This window comes from Bos grunniens, chromosome 17 (assembly GCF_055505025.1).
Source record: "Bos grunniens cultivar Pamir isolate PY7600 chromosome 17, Bosgru_T2T1.0, whole genome shotgun sequence".
Classification (NCBI taxonomy): Eukaryota; Metazoa; Chordata; class Mammalia; order Artiodactyla; family Bovidae; genus Bos; species Bos grunniens.
In genome coordinates this window covers 59758953-59773862 of record NC_141181.1, presented here as the reverse complement: position 1 = coordinate 59773862, position 14910 = coordinate 59758953, and positions in this window count along the sequence as shown.

Below are 14910 nucleotides of genomic sequence, written 5' to 3'. Positions count from 1 at the left end.
ATAGGTTAAGCACCCCTCCTTTCTGTTATCATTAGCAAGCAGTCTCCCTCCACCTGCCCCAACACACACACACAAGCTCTCAGCGCCATGCATCAAAATGTCTTTCTCCTTCATCATCCCGGCTGGACAGTGAGCTCTGTGCTGGTGGAGGGCTGCATGTGAGTTCTATAAACTCAGTATGAAGTTCAGAACCTGGCCCCTGGGAGGGTCCCTGAAAGTGTTTGAATAGAGAGTGGGACCGAGAGGAAGGAGGGGCTCTTAGCACAGGGCAGTCAGAATGCTGACAGTAAGAATACATGATTATACATGTATTTTTATGCATGATTATAAAAATAGTAAGAGTACTAAGAAGGATAGCGCCTAACATCTACTGGGAACTTTGTATGTGAGCCTTTAACAAATTAGCTCACTGTGTTAGGTAGGTCTCTTGGGAAGCAAATGCCTAGATGGAATCAAGTCAAGAGATGTATCTAAGATGCCTCTAAAGGGTGGGAGCAGGGCAGAGGCCTCATGCAGAATACAGGGCGGGTCTGACCCCTGCTAAGGGAGAGGAGGGGAAGGGACTGGGCAGGAATTGCTAAGACTGAAGCACTGAGACGCTCTCAGTCAATGCATGACAGCAAATGTCCAAAAAGGACCACTGGGCAGAGGAGTCGTGAGCTGGGCAGGAGGGGCGTGGCTCTAGCAGCTCGGGCATGCGCAGTCATTGGCTGGGGCGGGGGGCATCCTGATTATGGATGCTGCAGTGGAACTGAAGATGGGTTTGCTGGGGGCTGTCCACCAGCCCCTTCCTCGCAGCTGGGAGGTCTGAGTGTCCCACTGCTGCAGCACCTGTTTCATCCTCAGGAGAATGCCTGAAGAGCCACTGTTATGATTTGCCCTTTAGCAGAGGATGTAGCCTGACTTTGGCAAAGTGGGTGGTGTGACCCAAGGTCGCACACACGACTCTCCAAGATGGAAGCAGATATTAATACCAGACTCGCCGGCTCCCAATTGTGTGTGTCTGTAGTCGCCCTTCCCTGGGAATCTTGATCTCAGCAACCCTTGGAGAAAGATCGTGATGGCTTAGAAGGGGGGCTGATGAATCAAGGCCGCTTTTACTGATGGGGAAGGAGTATGAGACTCTGGGCCAGGAGCTGACTTGTCCATCCCCGAGTGAGGCCCGCAGTCATGCCCAGTCCTCCTGGCTTCTCTCTGCATCTCAGAGGAAGGAGACTCAGAGGCCCTACTGCTGGGGCTTAACAGAAGGTGGATTTCCACCAGCTCCTTGTCACCCCTCACCTCCCCGCTCCCTAGCAATGATATAACAGCAGTCAATGCCTAAATAACAACTTTTATGTGCTAGAACTGTTGAAGCATGGCATCTTTGCACTCCATTAACCCTCCTGGCAGCCCTGTGGTGAAAGCACCTTTTCATTCTCCCATTTCACAGAGATAAAATTGAGGCCCTCTGACAGGAAGATGTTTACCCAAGGCCACAGCCTCAAAGCTGAGATGCAAGCCCACTGACTGCTACGCATAAGGGCTCTGCTACCCTGGGTGGGGCAGATCCCCTGGAGGAGGGCATGGCAATCCACTCCAGTATTCTTGCCTGGAGAATCCCATGGACAGAGGAGCCTGGCTGGCTACAGTCTATGGAAACGACTTAAGCGACTTGGCGCGTACAGCTTCAGCAAAGCAGACAAAGAACGTATTTGACAGACTTGTTGCGTGAACAGCATCTTTGGAAAAAAGATGGGTCTTATTGATCTGTGAAATACACATGTTGTTCAAAAGCAGAAGCTTCCTAAAGGTCTAAAGATGCAGTCTTAAGATGCACAGCCCCCTGGCCCGCCAGATTGCCAGCCGCGTGCGGGGGTGGGGGGCGGCAGGGGCACGGGCCTCCTCTCAGAGGGGCATGTGGTGGAGGGCGGGATCAGGGCTCCCGAGGGCGCCGGGCTGGTGGCGCGCCGGTCCAGGGCGCTCTGTCCAGCGGCGGTCACTGGCCTGCGTGCGAAGGCGAGGCCGCGCCCCCGCGCCTCCGCTCGCGCCGTGCCTGCCGCCGCCACCCGCCCGGCCGCCCGGCCGGCCACTGAGCGGCCGCCGCAGACTCGGCGGCGCCAGCGCACCTGCAATAAGGCCCCGCTGCCGCCGCCTCGCGCCCAAGGCCGCCCGCCCGCCCGCCGCTGATAAGACGCGGGAGGGGGGCGCGGGGCGCAGGGGGCGGTGCTAGTTTTTTTCTCTTCCTCGCTCCAGGCCCTGTCTCTCCCCAGAGGCTTTGCCCTGGCCATCCCTCTCCTGTCTCTGCCCCTCTCCTCTGGGTCAGTTTCCTTTGCCCCCACCTCATCATACGTGTGTGTGTGTCTTACTGATTCTCTCCATCTCTCTCCACTTGTTTTCATATTTTCAAAACTGGCATTAGGTATTACCGAAATAAAGAAATAACTCTTAGAACGCCAAATGCTTTCATTTGAATGAAAGCACCTCATTATTTGAAAGGCGCAAAAGCAAGGAAATACAACAGAAATGTATCCACATCTTTCAGTGGTTGTCTGAGTGATGGGTAAATGCCACCTAGAAACATTTTCAATAGAAAAAATGATTTCTTTATTCCTGCCTGTCTCTCCCTTTTGATCTTTCTTGCACTGAATCACTCCATGCCTGTTTGCTCTCGTTTAATCTCTAAGTATTTTGCGACCCCAAGGGCTGTAGCCCACCAGGCTCCTCTGTCCATGGGATTTCCCAGACAAGAATGCTGGAGTGAGTTGCCATTTCCTACTCCAGGAGATCTTCCTGACTCAGGAATAGAAGCGAGTCTCCTGCATTGACAGGTAGATTCTTTACCTCTTACCCCCCTGGGAAGCCCTTTTCCTGTCTCCCTCCCTTCTCTCCCTCTCTGTGGCCTCTCCCTGTGGCCCGTTCCCTTTCTCTCTTCCTTCCCATGTCTTCTGTGTCTCTCACTCTGACTCCCCCCTCCCTCTCTCCCCCTTCTCTCTCCCTCTTTCTTCTCTTCCTGCTTCTGAGTCACTCTTTGCCCTCTTTCCCCTTCCTTTCTCCCTCTGCCCACCTTCCCACACCCTGGCCTCTTCCACCCCCACTCTCAGAGGCCAGTGGCTCTCTGTCTTTCTCCAGGCACCATCTCCCATCTGCCTGCAGAAGCCAGGCCTTCAGAGCCAGCTGGAGCAGGAACAGCTGGACTCCAGGTGGGTGAGGCTCAGCAGGTGTCCTGACATCAGTGGGCAGGGACTGCTCACCTGGGCACCTTTCATCTGAGGCTCTCCACACACTTCACAAACAGTCATTAAGGCCTGCCTGCGGGCAGGTCAGAGAAAATATCACAGCCTGGGCTGTTTGGTTATCTTCATTATTAATACGCAACCCGCTCTCCTTTAAATGAGTTTAGTGCTGGGGACAGAATCCCGGCTGACGCCCAAGAGATTAAGGTCTCTCTGGGTTGCACAGGACAAAGATGACAAACTGATAGAGCAGGGACCTGAGATTCTGTTGCCTCCTTCCTGCTGGGAGCTTAGGGGCTGTGCTTTCTGAGAGGACTCCCGGGGTCAAGAGACGAGGCCTGATTTCTCAGAATGGATGCTGACCCAGGTAGTCAACTAGACAGGTAGCCCTGCCTTCTCCTGGGAAAAGGCAAGCAGGGATCCCAGTGAAAGTTCAGTCTCTTTCAGTTCAGTTCAGTTCAGTCGCTCAGTCATGTCCGACTCTTTGCAGCCCCATGAACCGAAGCACGCCAGGCCTCCCTGTCCATCACCAACTTCCGGAGTCCACCCAAACCCATGTTCATTGGGTCGGTGATGCCATCCAACCATCTCATCCTCTGTCGTCCCCTTCTCCTCCCGCCCTCAGTCTTTTCCAGCATCAGGGTCTTTTCAAATGAGTCAGCTCTCCGCATCAGGTGGCCAAAACAGTCTCTTTGCTCTTGGCTAAATCATGGGGCTTCCCTGGTGGCTCAGTGGTAAAGAATCTGCCTGCCAATGTAGGAGATGTGGGTTTGATCTCTGAGTCAGGAAAATCCCCTGAGGAAGGAAATGGCAACCCACTCCAGTATTCTTCCACAGAGAACTTCATGGACAGAGGAGCCTGGTGGGCCACAGCCCATGGGGTCGCAAAGGGCCGGACACGGCTGAGTGACTAAACAACAACAACAAATCAGGAAGAGTGGCAGGGAGAGCGGTATCCAGGCTTTATTTCAATATTCCTGTTTCTTGTTTGTTTGTTTGTTTTTTAAATCAGGCAGTACATCCAGATATTACCTACAGATAAACCCTCAGAATTTGCAAGCATGGACAACATAGGAATTGGATCCAGGGCAAAGCCTCTGGGCAGAGAAGGCTGTGCCAAAAGCATATTCAGTTCAGTTCAGTTCAGTCGCTCAGTTGTGTCCGACTCTTTGCGACCCCATGAATCGCAGCACGCCAGGCCTCCCTGTCCATCACCAACTCCCGGAGTTCACTGAGACTCACGTCCATCGAGTCAGTGTTGCCATCCAACCATCTCATCCTCTGTCGTCCCCTTCTCCTCCTGCCCCAAATCCCTCCCAGCATCAGAGTCTTTTCCAATGAGTCAACTCTTCGCATGAGGTGGCCAAAGTACTGGAGTTTCAGCTTTAGCATCATTCCTTCCAAAGAACACCCAGGGCTGATCTCCTTTAGAATGGACTAGTTGGATCTCCTTGCAGTCCAAGGGACTCTCAAGAGTCTTCTCCAACACCACAGTTCAAAAGCATCAATTCTTTGGCGCTCAGCCTTCTTTACAGTCCAACTCTCACATCCATACATGACCACTGGAAAAACCATAGCCTTGACTAGGCGGACCTTTGTTGGCAAAGTAATGTCTCTGCTTTTCAATATGCTATCTAGCTTGGTCATAACTTTCCTTCCAAGGAGTAAGCGTCTTTTAATTTCCTGGCTGCAGTCACCATCTGCAGTGATTTTGGAGCCCCAAAAAATAAAGTCTGACACTGTTTCCACTGTTTCCCCATCTATTTCCCATGAAGTGATGGGACCGGATGCCATGATCTTCGTTTTCTGAATGTTGAGCTTTCAGCCAACTTTTTCACTCTCCTCTTTCACTTTCATCAAGAGGCTTTTTAGTTCCTCTTCACTTTCTGCCATAAGGGTGGTATCATCTGCATATCTGAGGTTATTGATATTTCTCCTGGCAATCTTGATTCCAGCTTGTGCTTCTTCCAGCCCAGCGTTTCTCATGATGTACTCTGCATATAAGTTAAATAAGCAGGGTGACAGTATACAGCCTTGACGAACTCCTTTTCCTATTTGGAACCAGTCTGTTGTCCATAGTTCATCAGGCACTCTATCAGATCTAGTCCCTTAAATCTATTTCTCACTTCCACTGTATAATCATAAAGGATTTGATTTAGGTCATACATGAATAGTCTAGTGGTTTTCCCTACTTTCTTCAATTTAAGTCTGAATTTGGCAATAAGGAGCTCATGATCTGAGCCATAATCAGCTCCCGGTTTTGAAAGCCTGGAGGAAAGGAGTAGTGTCTTATTGGCTGCCGCCTCAGGGAGTAGAGTGGGTGGATTTTCCACCGAGGGTCATTCTGTTGTATCCTTGGGGAAGCAGGTGACGTCGACAGGCGCAACGGCGGCGCAACAGTGTCTCGAGAGCACTGCGGCCAGCCGCTGCGAGGTGATGCTGCCGAAAGCGTGTGCCCTGCCTAGCGGCAACGCAGCCTGATTTTCAGAACAGTAAAGTGTCCCTGCCTCCAGACTGTTCTTTATGTGTGTTTTAAATGCCAAACGCGGGCGGCTGCAACGGCGCACAAGCGCGGCGGAGAGGAGCTACCCCACGTCCGAGGTCAGGAGCAGAAGCCGGGAGGACCCCATGCCCGAGGGGCGGCGGCCTAGAAGAGCAACCCCACGTCCAAGGAGCAGTGGCTGCGCGGGCGCAGGAGGGCCGAGAGGAGCTACTCCACTTTCAAGATCAGGAGGGGCAGCGGTGAGGAGATAGCCCTTGTCCAAGGCAAGGAGCAGCTGCTGCGATTTGCTGGAGCAGCCGTGAAGAGATACCCCAAGTCCAAGTTAAGAGAAACCCAAGTAAGAGTGTAGGTGTTGCAAGAGGGCATCAGAGGGCAGACACACTGAAACCATACTCACAGAAAATTAGTCAATGTCTAACTCAATGAAACTAAGCCATGCCCTGTGGGGCCACCCAAGATGGGCGGGTCATGGTGGAGAGGTCTGACAGAATGTGGTCCACTGGAGAAGGGAATGGCAAACCACTTCAGTATTCTTGCCTTGAGAACCCCATGAACAGTATGAAGAGGCAAAATGATAGGATACTGAAAGAGGAACTCCCCAGGTTGGTAGGTGCCCAATATGCTACTGGAGATCAGTGGAGAAATAACTCCAGAAAGAATGAAGGGATGGAGCCAAAGCAAAAACAATACCCAGCTGTGGATGTGACTAGTGATAGAAGCAAGGTCTGATGCTGTAAAGAGCAATATTGCATAGGAACCTGGAATGTTAGGTCCATGAATCAAGGCAAATTGGACGTGGTCAAACAGGAGATGGAAAGAGTGAACGTTGACATTCTAGGAATCAGTGAACTAAAATGGATTGGAATGGGTGAATTTAACTCAGATGACCATTATATCTACTACTGTGGGCAGGAATCCCTTAGAAGAAATGGAGTAGCCATCATGGACAACAAGAGAGTCTGAAATGCAGTACTTGGATGCAATCTCAAAAACGACAGAATGATCTCTGTTCGTTTCCAAGGCAAACCATTCAATATCACAGTAATCCAAACCTATGCCCCAACCAGTAACGCTGAAGAAGCTGAAGTTGAACGGTTCTATGAAGACCTACAAGACCTTTTAGAACTAACACCCAAAAAAGATGTCCTTTTCATTATAGGGGACTGGAATGCAAAAGTAGGAAGTCAAGAAACACCTGGAGTAACAGGCAAATTTGGCCTTGGAATACGGAATGAGGCAGGGCAAAGGCTAATAGAGTTTGCCAAGAGAACACACTGGTCATAGCAAACACCCTCTTCCAACAACACAAGAGAAGACTCTACACATGGACGTCACCAGATGGTCAACACCGAAATCAGACTGATTATATTCTTTGCAGCCAAAGATGGAGAAGCTCTATACGGTGAGCAAAAACAAGACTGGGAGCTGACTGTGGCTCAGATCATGAGCTCCTTATTGCCAAATTCAGACTTAAATTGAAGAAAGTAGGGATAAGGGGCAGCAAAAGTTCTGTCTTCTAAAGGCAACGTAAATCCACATTTAAGCCAATTTTTCCAATCAACGTTCCCTGCCACCAGACTCTCCAAAAGGGAGATTTCTGACACCTGCTCTGGTGGTGGCAGTCACAACTACAGAATTGCTTATTGTTTAAGCACCTATCTCCTGTAAATAATGTGTTCATGAAAGCCCCTAAGATGGTTGGAATGGGAAAGGGCGATGCTGACAAACTGCTATGCCATTTCAGTATTTTCCACCAGCTCTGCGTCAGTATCAGAAGTCATTGGTATACTACTGTTACTGAAAGGCCTCACTGTGTGATCTCAGGCGAGACGCTTGGTCTCTTTGGGCCTCTTCCATAAAATAAGATAAACATTCCTTTGGCTCCTTCAACTCTCTGGCCAGGCCTTTTCTATCTTCTGATCTCACACACACATCCCCCATAGGAAAGACCTAAAGTAAATATCTATTCCATGGTTGTGGATCACACTGTCTGTTCTAAACCGCTGTTTTGTTTTTATTTTTTAAATGTGGGAAGGATTATTTTTAAAATAGACAAATCTAATAGCGTACCATGACGTTTTATTTAAAGAAATGCTAGGGTATATTCTCAATGTGAAAACCTTCTTGAAATCTGCTATAATTTCACTTTGGTAACAAATACTACAGTCTGTGAGTGAAGAGGTAAAAGATATAAAGAATTTTTAAGACTTTTTCTTATCATTTTCAGATATTTTTAAAAGATTTTTAATAGCATCACTTACTTTGACTATCATTGAAAAGAACTTTGCCTTCACTGCTTTAGCAGTCATTCAGCTAATAAAGCAAAATTAACAAAATATTAATTGTAGAATCTAGCCATTGGGTCCAGAGGTATTTGTAAAATTCTTTCAGTTTTCTGTTTGCTTAAATATTTTTGTAATATGTGCTAAGAACAAAAAGATAGGATGTCAACCAGCACCTTTCCTGTTCTTCTCAGAGAATGTTTCATTTGAAAATCAAACATCTTGACATTAAAGATCAGGGTCTAGCTAATAACTGAATTACAAGAGGAATCTGGGTATTTAAGTAGCTCCTTTCGAGGAAGAAGAAATGCTGCCTGCCTGGCAGCCCAAAGCTATCCTGGAGAATCCACAGAAAAGACCCGAAGGTAGAGAAATCTGGAATCCGATTACATATGGGTCATTGATTACACATGTGGCCTTGGGTAAGTAAGTTACCTGTTTTTTCATCTGTGAGATGGGGTTGATAATGCAGGGCTGTTGGGACAAGCAAGCAGATAACTTCTAGGAAGCCCTTTGAGCTTCTTGGAAATAGCACTTGAGATATGATTAGGCGCCAGCCTGCTGCAAAGAAGTGTGTCTGGTGGCAACTGGAATGGTCCCCGTTCACTTTAGGCAGACGTGGTCATTGGGTTATCAGTCAGTTCAGTTCAGTCGCTCAGTCGTGTCTGACTCTTTGCGACCCCATGGACTATATACAGAGCGATAAATGGAGCTTTTTTGTTTTTATAGTTAAATCTCAACTTTTAATTTATTTCTTTACATTTTATTTTACTTTTAACTGGAGGATAATTATTTCCAATATCGTGATGGTTTCTGCCATACATCAGCATGAATCAGCCACAGTCATACACATGTCCCCTCCCTCTTAAGCCTCCCTCCAACCTCCCTCCCTACCCTACCCCTCTAGGTTGCCACAGAGCACTGGCTTTGGATTCCCTGCATCACACAATGAATTCCCACTGGCTGTCTGTTTTACATATGGTAATATATATGTTTCAATACTATTCTCTCAAGTCATCCCACCCTCTCCCTCCCCCACTGTGACTTGAAAGTCTTAAACAGAGCTTTTCGATTCCTCCACCTGGCTTTTTTCATCTCTATTCTTCTTCCCTGAAGCCCCACCACCAACAGTGACCACGACACTAACACCAAGCCTATCACCATCAAGGCTATCCCCACCACCAACACCAGCACCACTCCCAATAGTCTCTGTCACCATACTTTCTCTGGAAGCTCCTCCCATCATTCCAGGCTTGCTCCTGTCTTCCCCCACAGCCTGAAGGGCCCTCTCCTCCAAACACTACTACTCTCTCAGCCCAGTCATCTTACAGTAAAAATGTCCACCCAAACCAGTAATTATTATTACAAATAGTTGCCTCCATGTTATTTGATTGGCCCTGTGCTAAATGCTCGAAAATCATCATTTCATTTCATCCTCACTCTTACTATCTCCCCTGTACAGCTATTTCTAAGACTAATAGCTACCCACTCAAAAAAATCTTTTCCTAACTCATTCCATTAAGATACTTCTTCTGCTGGGTGATTCCCATAAATGACACCATGGAGTCCTCACCATAGCTGGGCTAGATAGGACTTTCTGTTCTCACTTCACAGAAGGTCTCCCTTTCCACCTGAGAAGGGAAAGCACTGAGAAGTGCTGGTATCCTCCCTGTGCTTCAGTACATTTTCTTTGACTTTGTCAAGATGCTGTTTTGTCCATTTCCCTGGTATTTCAAGGGTGTATAGATCCCTGTGGGGCATGTATTAGGTTAGACTAGCTGCTGTAACAAACAACACTCTCAATGATACTTGGCATCTTGTCCTATCACTTTATGGGAAATAGATGGGGAAACAGTGGAAACAGTGTCAGACTTAATTTTGGGGGGCTCCAAAATCACTGCAGATGGTGATTTCAGCCAGGAAATTAAAAGATGCTTACTCCTTGGAAGGAAAGTTATGACCAACCTAGATAGTTTTGAAAAGCAGAGACATTACTTTGCCAACAAAGGTCCGTCTAGTCAAGGCTATGGTTTTTCCAGTGGTCATGTATGGATGTGAGAGTTGGACTGTGAAGAAAGCTGAGTGCCGAAGAATTGATGCTTTTGAACTGTGGTGTTGGAGAAGACTCTTGAGAGTCCCTTGGACTGCAAGGAGATCCAACCAGTCCATTCTGAAGGAGATCAGTCCTGGGTGTTCTTTGGAAGGACTGATGCTAAAGCTGAAACTCCAGTACTTTGGCCACCTCATGCGAAGAGTTGACTCATTGGAAAAGACTCTGATGCTGGGAGGGATTTGGGGCAGGAGGAGAAGGGGACGACAGAGGATGAGATGGCTGGATGGCATCACCGACTCGATGGACAAGAGTTTGGGTGAACTCCGGGAGTTAGTGATGGACAGGGAGGCCTGGTGTGCTGGGGTTCATGGGGCCGCAAAGAGTCGGACATGGCTGAGTGACTGAACTCAATACTAAGTACAGCAAAAATCAGCAAAAGGCTCTGTTCTATACAGTCATTCAGAGGTCCAGGCTCCTTCCATTTGGTAGATCTGTCCTGCTCTAAGTCCTTGGAATCTTCTTTATTTGGCAAGTGCATGGGGAAAGAGAGCAAAGAGGATGACCTAGACATTGGGAATATCACTCATGCCCACCATCTCATGGACATAACTTAACCACAAGGTCTTACCCAACCCCTGGAGACACTGGAAAAAGTACATTACTTTTATGTTGGACATAAACTTTCATTTCCTCATCTGCTAAATAGGGATGAGATTATCTAAGTTGGACCACTGGTGTGAGAATTAAACAGCTTGTACCCAAGAGGACAAAAAAGAATTTGGTAAATTCTATGGCACAAATTATCAGAATATATGGATGTAAGAAAGAAGTATTCTTCTGGTACAATTCTGAGGTTGAGCATTTTCAGAGCTGTGCACCTCATCTGAGCTCTAAATAACCTGTCTTCAATACACCAGCTGGGATTTCCAGCTCCTTAAATAAAAATTAAAACATCTGCCCTGGAAGTCTTAACTCTCTGCTAATAGAATTTCCTCAGGACAACAATAGGAAGTCTGAGGACTTCCAAGATTAAAACCTATCAATGACTCCCTAAGAACAAGATCTCCTCTTCTTTGCATGTTATACCCACCCTTTGGGATACAAGGAACAAACAGACCTGTGTCTGCCTTTACCCATGGGTGTGCGAGAAAGTTGCCCAAGACAGCAGGACCAACGGGGCAGAACCAACTTAGCGAGGCTGGCCAAGGGAAAGACAGAAGGAACCCCAGTCTTCAGTGATGCTGTTGAGCCTCTGAATTGCTCAACCCTGGTACCATGCTAATTGCACTGCTTCATCTGTGAGCTTATAGAGTCCCTAATGTCTAAACCTCCTGAATCTTGGCTTCTTGTTGCTTGAAGAAAATAGCATTCTAATAAGTAACCATGCCATTTATAATTCAAACACTTTTGAGGTGTGCAAGGAACCACTATTAACAATTACACCAAGACAACACATGTGAACTGCACTGCTGCTGCTGCTGCTGAGTCACTTCAGTCGTGTCCGACTCTGTGGGACCCCATAGACGGCAGCCCACCAGGATGCCCCGTCCCTGGGATTCTCCAGGCAAGACCACTGGAGTGGGTTGCCACTTCCTTCTCCAATGCATGCAAGTGAAAAGTGAAAGTGAAGTTGCTCAGTCATGTCTGACCCTCAGCGACCCCATGGACTGCAGCCTTCCAGGCTCCTCCATCCATGGGATTTTCCAGGTAAATCAAGCAAATGGGAACTATATTTATCTTAAAGCTAGATTAGATACATCTCAGCTCATATTCAAGTTTATATACCTGTTGGACATAAACTTTCATTTCCTTGTCTGCTAAATATGGAGGATGTCATCTAATTTGCATCATTGGTGTAAGAATTAAACAAGAAGGGATGTGAAGTACTCCTGATAGTCTTTAACACATGGCAGGTAGCTGTCCTTCTTCCTACACACTAAGGGGAATTCCAGTCTACCCAGGCAATTTCTCTCTCCCTCACGTTCAACTGTTGCCCCTCTGAGTCTTCAGGTTCTGTTATACAGAATCACAAGAACAAAGAAGAAGAAGAAGGAAAAGGGGTCCATAGGTTCTGGTTCCATTTCCCAATGTCCAAGAGCCACAAACAAAGAACTTGAGTTATTAGGAAATTACTTTTTTGGCTGTCTGTGCTTTATTAACAGCACTGGGGGACCTGGGCCTGAATCACACCGTTCATGGGTATCTCACAGAAATAAGTGAGTGAATGAGTAAATAAATGAATGAGTGAATGCCTCACTTGGACCAGCAACCAGGCAAGAGTCTATTTACTAAGAATATGGCTCCTCTATGGGTGGGTCTGAAAAGAAACGTTTAGAGAAATGTGTTTTGTGCATCTTATATCCCAATTCTCTCCAACTTTTCAGTAGCTGTGCTTTTATGTTGGCCATTGTATATCCTCTTGTTCTCCATGACCCAGTTAGATAGAAACCTCAGGAATAAAATCAGTCCTACGTAAGAGACAAATCTTGGGGAGATCCCTGTGTCTTGTAGTGTTCTTCAAGGAAGAAAATTTGATATAATTAACAATGTCATCTTACAGTGCAAGTCAATCAAGATTTTATTGAACACCTACTAGGGTTCAGGTACTGTTACTCCATCCAGAGGTATCTGAATTTATAGAGGAAAGGGCAGGGCAATACTTAATCCCAGCCAATCAATTTTAAATGCCCTGCCAAGGCCCTAGGGGGATATTTCCCCCCAACAGAGGTAAATATTTATGATTTTGGAATCTCTCTGAGTCCTCATTATCCCACTGAATGAATGTTCTGTTTATCCCTCACCTAAAGTTTTATGTCATGAAAGAAAATTGGTGAAAAATAAAGAACCCAAGGGACTTCCCTGCGGGTCCAGTGGCTAAGACTCCACACTTCCCAATGCCAGGGTTGATCCCTGGTGAGGGAACTAGATGCCACATACCACAACTAAAGAGCCTGTGTGCCATAACAAAGACCTTGTGCAGCCAAATAAACAAATAAACAAATAAATATTTAAAATAAAGTTATGAAAAAATAAAAAACTCAAAGGGCAGTCAGCTTCTTGATCTGTCATATTGAAACTCTTTTTATATTTAATATGACTTCTTATGATTAAAGAAATAACACAGGAGAATTTGGGTAATATAGAAATGTGCAAAGAAAAATTAAAGCCACCAGTCAGAGAACTACCAGCACTATATCTATCTGGCACTATATATATATATATATAAAATTAAATTATCTTTAATAATTTTTCTTGGTGTGCAGATACACATATATTCTGGAGTTTAGAAAAAGTGGTATCATGTACTGCAGACCTTTTTTTAAAATAATTTTTATTTTATCTATCATTGATATTTCTTCCTATTTTTAAGACTATGGTTTGATCACTATATAGTTGTTCCTTGTATATATTTTCTGTAAGAATCAACTGCTGAGTAGCCAATTTCTCTCTTCCCTATCATGTTGTTATGACTATCTTTATATACACATCTTGACGACATCTCTGCTTATCTGTGTATCATCTGACTATCCTCACCACCTCAATAATCATCACTATTTTTTCCCCATTTGATAGGCAAAACACAGTATCTTGTTTTAATTTGCATTGATTTTATTGTAATGCTATTGAATAGCTTATTATAGCTTTAATTTATCATTTATATTTCTTCTTTGGAAACTGATCATGCATAGCCCCACTTTTTTTAAATTTACACATTTATCTTCTTGCTCATTTATAATAACTCTTCACAGTGTTGTTGTTGTTGTTCAGCCACTAAGTTGTGTCTGATTGTTTCTGACCTCCTGCCCTGCAGCACACCAGGCTCCTCTGTTCTCCACTATCTCCTGGAATTCACTCAGATTCATCTCCATTGAGTCAGTGATGCCATCTAACCACCTCATCCTCTGCCTCCCCCCTCTCCTCCTTCCTTCAATCTTACCCAGCATCAGGGGCTTTTCCAATGAGTCAGCTCTTCACATCAGGTGGCCAAACTCTTCACATAATAAAACCAATAATCATTTTACTCCCATAACATATATATTTCTCCTGGTCATCTTCCTTTTGATTTTTATGGTGCTTTTTGGTTTTCACTTTTTCTTTGGTTTACTATATCACTTATAGTGTTTACTTCCTTTTAATGACTAAAATAAAAGGCTGTTCAATCCAGGGTTCAGGTAAAGGTATATCTATATTTCTAATTCTTTTATAGTCTTACTGTTTACAGGTAACTCGATTTACTCATATTAATTAATTCTGCTACATGATGTAAGGTAAGTGTTTGACCATATTTTGTCAAATAGTTATCATATGTCAAATCATATGTCACAGAATCATTTTTCACTTAATGGTCATATTTCCACTGATTTTAACTTCTACCTTTAACATATTCTCATCAATAATTGGGAGTATTTATGGAATTCTATATTTAATTCCATGGATCTAAGTGTCTATTTTGCATTAGGCCCAGATTGTTGGAATTATTGTAGCTTTATTACATGCTTTAAATTTGGTAGTGTAAGACCTCTTATTTTTCAGATAAAACTGTATGGCTAATCTCACCTAATTTTAACTTTAAGATCATTTTCACCTAATTTTGATGATCCCTTTTTTTAAAAAAATCATTTTTAGAATTTTATTGGTGAATTTTTAAAAACTAGGGAAGGTATTGGTCTTTTTCTTTTAACGTTCTGATTATAAAAATTTCCATTGATTCAGGTCATCTGCAAATAATTAATTACATTTTATTTCTCCCTTTCTAGTTTATCTTCGTCTTATCTGCTTTTTCTGCTTTATTGCATTGGCTAAAATTTCTTAAAAATTATTAACTTAAGGGCACTCATATGACCCTTTGTTCCTGAC